Genomic DNA, 9,657 nt, shown 5'->3' with positions numbered 1-9,657 from the left:
CCTTTTGAAGATTGAGGCAAGGAAATGAAGGATCGGACTTGTAGTTTGTTTCTGTGGGAGGCAGAGCGCTGAAAGAGAGGGAAAGGAAAGGGGTGGTTCGGGTCAGATGTCAAGGGTCAGGAATCACATGGTCAGATGTCACATGGTGAGAAGGTCACTTGATCAAACTTCCAGGAATAGCTCCAACCAGAGTTGGCAACACAACCTTGCACCAGTATCCTTGCGGGCAGCTTAACCAGTGCCTTGTGGGTGGGTTTGAATCAGTAGCGGGTAAAATACGGCCCGCGAGATCTAACCGGCCCGCCAATGGATTCAATCGGGCCCGCCAAGGCCTGGCTCTGAGGCCGAACACCGCACCTGATCCCTGGCCTGACCCAACCCCACACAAGACTAGGGGAGCGAGCAAGAGGCAGGAGCTTGAAAGGGGCAGCAGGATGGGAGCGGGGAGATAAAGTCGCCAGAACTGAGCTCGACAGGCTGTCGATGTATAGATGAGGAAAAAAGAATGAGTGACAGGACTGTGTGCCTTTAAGTGAAGAATTAACAAATGCCTGCGGCCACACGAGTCTGAAAACGCCCGATCTCCTCTGATCATCGAGCAAAAAAACGCACACTGCTGGAGGGAACCCAGGACACAGCAGCAGAGAGGAGAGACAAGGTGCAGAGAAAACTAGGAGGGACAAACAGCAACAGAACAGAGAATAATGTAGAAAGAGCAGCAGGCTCTTATCAAAGTGACCAATTATACCCTTTGTGACTGTAACTGAGGTAAACTATCCCTCCTCGTCCTTCCTGACCTGTCTGCAACCTTTGACACGGTTGACCACTCCATCCTCCTCCAACGCCTCTCCACCGATGTCCAGCTGGGTGGGACTGCACTCGACTGGCTCCATTCTTATCTACTAATGGTAGCCAGAGAATCACCTGCAACGGCTTCTCTTCCGGCCCCTGCATTGTTAACTCTCAAGTCCCCCAAGGATTTATCCTTGGGCTCCATCCTTTTTCTCAGCTAAACGCTGCCCCTCGGCGACATCATCTGAAAACACAGGGTCAGTTTCCACATGTACGCTGATGGCACCCAGCTCTACCTCACCACCACTTCTCTCGACACCTTCACGGTCTCTACATTCAGTACTGGATGAGCAGAAATATTGGGACGACTGAAGCCATTGTCTTTGGTTCCCATGCTAAAATCCATTCCCCAGCCACCAACTCCATCACTTTCCCTAGAATCTGCCTGAGGTTGAACTCGACTGTTCGCAATCTTGGCTTCATAGTTGACCCTGAAATGAGTTTCCAACCACATATCCGCGCCATATCTAAGATCGCCTATTTCCACCTTCGTAACATCTCCCGATCCTGTTCTGACTCAGCTCATCTGCGGTGAAACCCTCATCCGCATCTTTGTTACTTCCAGACTCGACTATTCCAACGCACTCCTGACTGGCCTCCACATTTTACCCTCTGTTCAGGTCATCCAAAACTCTGCTGCCAGTGTCCTAACTCGCACCAAGTCCCGCTCACCCATCACCCCTGTGCTTGTTGACCTACATTGGCTCCCAGTTAAGCAACGCCTTGATTTTAAAATTCTCATCCTTGTTTTCAAATCCCTCCATGGCCTCGCCCCTCCCTATCTCTGTAATCTCCTCCAGCCCCACAAATCCCAAGAGATATCTGCGCTCCTCTAAATCTGGCTCTTGGGAGCGTCCCTGATTTTAATCACTCAGCCATTGGTGGCCATGCCTTCAGCTGCCTGGGCTCTCGGCTCTGGAATTCCCTCCCTAAACCTCTCTGCCTCTCTACCTCTCTCTCCTCCTTTAAGTTGCCCCTTAAACCCTGCCTCTTTGACCAAGCTTGTGGTCATCTGCTCTAATTTCTCATTATGTGGCTTGGTGTCAAATTTTGTTTTATACCGCTCCTATGAAGTGCCTTGGGACGTTTTACTACTTTAAAGGTGCTATATAAATGCAAGTTGTTGTTGTAAAAAGCAAAGCTATCTTGCATGCTGCTGCAATGCCCATGTGTTAATGCGACAAGTGTTACAAATAAGGCTGATGAGTTGCATGCGCAAGTTGCCCAATGGGGTTATGATATAATGGCTGTAACGGAGACCTGGCTTAAACATGGGCAGCAATGGGAATTAAACATTCCTGGCTGCATTGTAATAACATGTGTAAATCACGTGTGACCTGATGTCACGTGATCAAGCATCACATGGTCCGATCTCATGTGGTGAGATAGTCACATGACCACACCACCAGGAATGGCTCCAACCAGAGTTGGCAACACTACCCGGGAGAAAAGGCTGCTCCCTGATTCTGTATTTTGAGGCATCAGGGAGCAGTGTTTTGCCGAAGTGAGAGATTTGGGGAGGGGAGGGGAGGGAAGTGTTAGAATGGAGAAACAAAGGTACTTTTGAAGCTTGTGGCGAGGCAATGAAGGGCTTGTAGTTTGTTTCTGTGGGAGGCAGTGAGCCTGAGAGAGAGAGAGTGGGAGATGGGGGCAGGAAAACCTAGAAATTCTGTGCTGTATGCTTCTATGAATATATAGGCTAACAAAGAACAATGAGCTACAGGACTGTGTGCCTTTCAGTAAAGAGACAGCCAGTCAGCCAATGCCTCTGAGCGCACTGGTCTGAGCATGCTCAGAGGGCTGTGGGAGGGGCTGGAGTGAGCAGGTGCTGCTTGGAGCCTGATTACTGGAGGGAGTTTGGGAAAAGTTGGTGATGGGTTTTTGGGTTGTTTTTTGGGAGTTTGGGACCTTTTGTTCCAGAAACAGCCGGATTGTTGCAGAGGGGCTCGGAGTGCCCGGCCCCTCACAGGACAATATTCCCACAATAGATTTAATCAGGGGAGAAATTGTTGGGGGAAGGGAATAAACGGCCCAAGGATTGGGGCCAGGACTCCAGGAGGTTTGGGAAGAGGAACACGGTGGTGGTTCAGTGCGATGATAAGGGGACACGAGCTTGGGATATTATCCAGGCTGTGCACGAGGACTGCGGCGAGGGAAGCTGCTTTGCCGGCCCACCAAAGCTCAACGTTGGGTTTGAGGTGACGGGCAGTGGCCCAGAGGAGGTGGAAAGACATTTACTGAGTTTGAAGGTTGGAGATAAGTTCTTGGATGTATCTCTGCTGTATTCTGAAGAGGTGCTGGTCTCATTCTTAAACCTACCCGTTTATGTTGAGGTCGATGTGTTAATAAATGAATTGGAGCCATGAGAGATTAAAATCTGCTGGGCAATAGAGAGGAGATATTATCCAGGAAGGTGGGTAGCCGATTGGAACCCGTTATGTGAAGGTGCGGTTCCCAGAGGGGGTGAGGTTACTGCCGTATAGCATGGAATTCGAGACAATGGAAGGAGTGCAGTACTTCCTGGTCCTGCACGGTAACCAGGTGAGGTGAGTGATTGGGGAGCGAGTAAATGGTGACCCGAAGATACTTTTAAAACCTGAGGCAAGGCAATAAATGGTAGGGATTGTTTCTGTGCAAAGCATAGCACCGAGAGAGAAAGAGAGTGAGTGGGGAAGGGAGTGTTCGGGTCAGATGTCATGTATTGGGAATGTTGTGACATGGGGTTATGATGGAGTTGCTATCTATCACGGAGACCTGGCTGAAAAATGGACAGGAATGGGAATTAAACATTCCTGGCTACAATGTAACAACATTTGTAGAGGTCGTGTGACCGGGTGTCACGTGATCAGGCAGTACATGGTCAGATGTCATCTGGCGAGATGGTCATGTGATCACTCCTCCAGGAATGTCTCCAGCCAGAGTTGGCAACACTACCCGGGAGATAAGACTGCTCCCCGATTGTCTGTTTTGAGGCATCAGAGAGCAACGTTTTTGCCCAAGTGAGAGGTTTGGGTGTCGAGCGGGTGAGACTATGGTCGTTTTGTGGCTTAATGCAAGGCAATGAAGGGCGGGGCTTGCAGTTTGTTTGTTTGCGCGAAATCTCCGTCCCGACTCCAGCACCTTTACTTGGGTGAGGCCTGGAAGAGGATGGTCCAAAATCGACCGCCATTACGTGTCTCGGGCATACGTCTCCCGTGTTCTGGTGGCCTCCATGCGGCCGGCGCCATGTTCGGACCACCACTTGGCGTGGGCGGAGGTCGCTTCGCTCCGCGCAAGGACGGGGTCCGCGTACTGGCATTTTAGCAACCTGCTGCTGGAGGACGAGCGGTTCCAGGACTCGTTCCGTCGTTTCTGGGCTGACTGGAGAAGGAAGCAGGGGGGCTTCCCCTCCTTGAGGCTATGGTGGGACGTGGGCAAGGCTCACGTCCGTTTCTTCTGTCAAGAGTATGCGAGGGGATCGACTAAGAGGCGGGGGGCCAAGGTCGGGCAGCGAGAAAAAGAGGTGCTCGATCTGGAATCCCGTCTCGGTCAAGTCATCGAGGACCCGGCCCTGAGGACGGTGTACGAAGCGAAGAAGGTCGCGCTGAAGGACCTGCAGCTCGTCGGGTCCCAAGGAGCGTTCGTGAGGTCGCGGATCCGGTTCCTGCGGGATCTGGACCGCGGCTCCCCCTTCTTCTACTCACTGGAAAAAAGACAGGGGGTCCGTAAGCAGCTCTTGATGCTGCTGGTCGATGACGGCTCTCTCGTCTCTGATCCGGAGGGCGTCAACAACAGGGCCCGAGAATATTACGGGGCTCTGTTCTCTCCGGAGCCGTCCAGTGAGGAAGCGCGTAGAGTTTTGTGGGAGGACCTGCCGAAGGTCGGCCCGGAGGGCGCCGAAAATCTGGAATCTCCGCTAAGCCTGGCGGAGCTGACCGGCGCCCTCGCCCGGCTCTCGAGGGGAAAAGCCCCAGGGCTGGACGGTCTGACCGTGGAGTTCCACAGGGCGTTCTGGGACGTCCTGGGGGAAAGTCTCGCAACCGGGGAGATGCCCCTCTCTTGGCTCAGGGCAGTCATCGTCCTGCTGCCTAAGAAGGGCGATCTCCGCCTACTTAAGAACTTGTCTGCCTCCTCAGCATGGACTATAAAATCTTCGCCGGGGTGATGTCTGCTCGCCTTGGCGCCATGCTGGACCACATGATCCACCCCGACCAGTCTTACATGGTCCCGGGCCGGACAATCCACGATAACATCCATCTGGTCCGGGACCTCATCCATCATTCCCAGGAGACTGGTCTGTCGGTCGCCTTCCTATCCCTCGACAAGGCGTTCGACAGGGTGGATCACGACTACCTGTTCGGGACTCTGCGCGCTTTCGGGTTCGGGACGCATTTCGTCGCCCAGATCCGACTTTTGTACGCCACTGCGGAGTGCCTAATTAAGGTTAACGGGTCCTTGACGGTGCCCCTTCGCTTTAGGAGAGGGGTGCGCCAGGGATGCCCCATGTCCGGCCAGTTATATGCCATCTGCGTGGAGCCTTTCCTGCACCTCCTGCAGACGAGGTTGACGGGACTGGCTCTGCAAGGGCCGGGCGTGGAGGCGTCCTCTCGGCTTATGCCGATGACGTGCTCCTCACGGTAGAGGATCCCGTTGACCTGCGGAGGATGCGTGAGTGCCAGGAGATTTACTCGGCCGCAGCCTCCACCAGGATCAACTGGGAGAAATGTTCCGGACTCCTGGTGGGTCAGTGGCGGGTGGACTCCCTGTCGGAGGAGCTCAGGCCTTTTGCCTGGAGCACGACCCTCTATCTGGGAGTCTACCTTAGCCCCGACGAGAAAGCCTGGCCGGCGAACTGGCAAGAGCTGGAGGCCAAGGTCGCCACTCGCCTGGGGCGCTGGACAGGACTGCTCCGAGTGCTGTCCTACAGGGGTCGAGCGCTAGTCATAAAGCAGCTGGTGGCCACAATGTTGTGGTACCGGCTGGTCACTTTGACCCCTCCCCCTGCGTTTGTCGCCAAGATACAGACGAAGCTGGTGGACTTCTTCTGGAACAACAGGAAGCACTGGGTCTCTGCCGCGGTCTTGAGTCTCCAGCTTGGGGAGGGCGGGCAGTCGTTGGTGTGTGTCAGCACCCAGCTAACGTCTTTCCGTCTTCAGACCCTGCAGAGATACCTTTACGTCGAGCCCCCTCCTAGGTGGCGTGCGCTGGCGACGTATTTCTTCCACCAGCAGCACAGCCTCAATTATGACACGCAGCTCCTGTTTGTGAGCTTGGGGGACGTCAGGACCGCCGTCCAGGAGCTGCCTGTCTTTTACAGGGAACTCATCAGGGTCTGGAACAAAGTCTCCACCAAGCGCAGCTCTCCACCGGCTAGAGTGGCGGCTATCCTGCAGGAGCCGCTGCTCAGGAATCCGTACCTCCACGACCGAAGTTTTAGGTAGCAGGGGGACGAGAGGGCTGTGGCTGGTGAGGTGACCAGGGTCAGGGACCTGCTCGATGGCGGAGGAGCGGGCTGGATGGCGCCAGACGTGCTGGCGCGGCGCTGAAACTGGGCCGACGTCCGCCGCGCGGTCGATGCCATCGAGTCGCTAAAAACAGCTCTGGGCCCTGACTCCATTAGGTGTGTCGAGGAGGCTCAAGCACGTGGGGAGATCCTGTCCGAACTGACCCCCATCCGGATGGAATTCCTCATCGGTGCCAAACCCCGAAACCTCCCTCGGGAGCCGGCGCCTCACAACTTGAGCCACCTCGGGGAAATCCCCTCCGTGCCTTTCAGTTCCGCGTGGAGGGGTTTCCTGTATGGGCTGCTCCTGCACACCCTCAATTTTGCCATCCTCGCCTGCCATCCGGACACGCCATGGCGTACCATCTTACCGTCCGGAGGAGGCGGGGGTCCCCGATGGAGGGCACTCTATGCGGGAATCCTCCCACTATTTATCGGGGACTTAGCCTGGAGGGTGGTGCATGGAGCAGTCCGGTGCAATAAATTTTTAAGCCGGTTCACGGGCTCCCAGGCCGCCTGCAATTTCTGCGGTCTGGAAGAGTCCGTGTTCCATATTTTTATCGAATGTGCGAGGTTGCAGCCCCTGTTCCATTATTTAAAGGGGCTGCTCTTCAAATTCTGGTTGCACTTCAGTCCCACACTCCTGATCTTTGGGAGGGGAGCGGAGGGGAGCGAGTAGGTCCGAGAGCCTCCTCGTAGGACTGCTCCTGGGCACGGCCAAAGATGCCATGAGCCGGTCCAGGCAGCGGGCGGTCGAGGGGGTCGTTCAGCCTGACTATCTGCCTCTCTTCCGCGGTTACATCCGAGCCAGGGTTGTCCCTGGAGATGGAGCACGCGGTGTCCACCGGTACGCTCGCGGCCTTCCACGAGAGGTGGGCGCCGGATGGACTGGAGTGCATCATCACCCCCGGCAACCAAATTTTAATTTGATTTTATATGTTTTAAAGTTTAATTTGTTTTTATTGCCGGTTTTAGTACCCCACAAGTCAGGGGGCACTTGTATAATTTGCCTCTCGGTGCTCTTTTTTAAAAAAAAACACAAAAGAAAAACCACAAAAAAAAGGAAAAAAAAGCAAAAATAGGGCACGTAAAATGCTTGGAGTGTCCTCCCCCTTTAATCAGGGTGGCATTTGACTTATTTGTTTAATTTGATTGCAACCAACCAAAAGAGTTATAGCCTAACTTGGGTTTTATACAGTTCAAGCATAACCTCCCTGTTCTTGCATTACGTGCTCTGGATAATAAAGGCAAGTATCTCATATGCCTTCTTCACCTTCTTATCTACCTGTCCTGCTACCTTGGGGGATCTGTGGACATGCACTTCAAGGTCCCTCTGGCCCAATACACTTCTCAGTGTCCTACGATTTATTGAGTATTCCCTTGTCTTGTTAGCCCTCCCCAAATGCATGACCTCATGCATCACTGGATTGGATTCCATTTGCCTCTTTTCTACCCACCTGACCAGTCCATTGATATCTTCCTGCAGTCTGCAGCTTTCTTCCTCATTATCAGCCACACGGCCAATGTTTGTATCATCTGTGAACTTCTGAATCATGCCCCTACGTTGAAGTCCAAATCCTTGAAATATACTAAAAAAAAGCAAGGGACCTGGTACTGAGCCCTGCAGAACCCCACTGGAAACAGTCTTCCTGTTAAAGTAACACCCATCGACCATTACCCTTGGCTTCCTGCCACTGAGCCAATTATGGATCCAGGGTGCCACTTTCCCTTGGATCCCATGGGCTTTTACTGATCTGACTTGTCTTCCACGTGGGACCTTGTCAAAAGCCTTGCTCAAATCCATGTCGACCACATCAAAGGTGCTGCCCTCATCGCCCCCCCCTCAAAAAATGGAGTTAAGTGGGTCAGACACAACCTTCCCTTAACTAATCCCTCCTGACTGTCCTTGCTTAACGCGTAGGTTTCTAAGTGCTGATTAATATTGTGCATCAGAATTTTTTCCAATAATTTGGCGACCCTTGAGGTAAAGCTGACTGGCCTGTAATTATTTGGATTATCCCATTCTCCCTTTTTAAAGGAAGGCAGAGAGCGAAGAGAGTATGGTGGTGGGAGGGGGAGGAAGAAAAATAAAGAAATATGAATGCATCTGTGCTGTCTGAATTTATGAATGTACAAACAAGTGAAAAGAATGACTGACAGGACTGTGTACGTTTAAGTGAAGAGAAAGCCAGTCAGCTGATGCCTACGGCCACACTAGTCTGAAAATGCCTGATCTTGGAAACTAAGCAGAGTCAGGCCTGGTTAATACTTGGATGGGAGACCGCCTGGGAATACCAGGTGCAGTAGGCTTTTGCCGCCACAGGCTGCTCACGGCCCCACACACTCACACTGCCGTTAATCAATCCACATCCTTTGTGGTACTCACACTCTCTCTCTCTCTTTCCTTTGACCATTTCTTTGCTGCACATTCTCCTGCTGGTGCACAAACACAATAGGGTCGACACACGGGGAAAAGCAGATGAGATTAAGATAGCAAAGAAACGCACACTGCTGGAAGGGCCCCAGGACACAGCAGCAGAGAGGAGAGTCAAGGTGCAGAGAAAACTAGGAGGGACAAACAGCAACAGAACAGAGAATAATGTAGAAAGAGCAGCAGTTAGATGGCTCTTATCAAAGTAACAAATTATATCCTTTGTGACTGTAACTGAGGTAAACTATCCCTCCTTGTCCTTCCTGACCTGTCTGCAGCCTTTGACATGGTTGACCACTCCATCCTCCTCCAACACCTGTTGGAGTGGATTTTCGGACATAGCAAAGCATGATGGGATAAGCCAACTATCTGCCTTTCCACTAAATGAACTTTGTACCAAGAAGCCTATCTGCTGTCCCTGATATGAACTATGCAGCAACAAGTGACTCCTGGCCAGGTGCAGGCCACTGTTTCATAGAAAGCTTTGCAACAGAATAACTAACCACAAAAGAAGATACAGAGGAAGGGCCCCCAAACTCGCACCATGCTATCAGGTTTCACTAGGACTAAAAAGTTGTATGTAAATGAATTGCGTTGCCATATGGATTGATTGGTTGTATGTAAATGAATTTAAATGATTGTATTCCGCCCTCTGTAAACTGCTTATAACCCCGCGGCACAAGGCACTCGGGGAAATGGTGTTCGCAGATCGCGGGATCTCAACTCTTCTCCCAGAGCTCTGTTAGCAATAAAGTTGTCTCTCTTACCTTACCAGAGTCTATGTGAATTTATTTTCATTAATAAATTGGCGTAGTCGGCAGGATACCGCAGAGCTGGATAGTCATATGACCCATTAGAACAGGATAGTAGTCAATTTCTGACCACCCAGAAA

At 52.3% G+C, this 9,657-nt stretch overlaps 1 pseudogene; it reads left to right on the top strand.

Moving 5' to 3' along the window:
• The first annotated feature begins 8,535 nt into the window (after positions 1-8,535).
• On the top strand, positions 8,536-8,644 carry LOC139227314 (5S ribosomal RNA; annotated as a pseudogene).
• The last annotated feature ends 1,013 nt before the right edge of the window (positions 8,645-9,657 follow it).

This window comes from Pristiophorus japonicus, chromosome 16, assembly GCF_044704955.1.
Source record: "Pristiophorus japonicus isolate sPriJap1 chromosome 16, sPriJap1.hap1, whole genome shotgun sequence".
Lineage (NCBI taxonomy): Eukaryota > Metazoa > Chordata > Chondrichthyes > Pristiophoridae > Pristiophorus > Pristiophorus japonicus.
The sequence above is the reverse complement of the archived record's forward strand: the minus strand, read 5'-3'. Positions and strand labels throughout refer to the sequence as shown.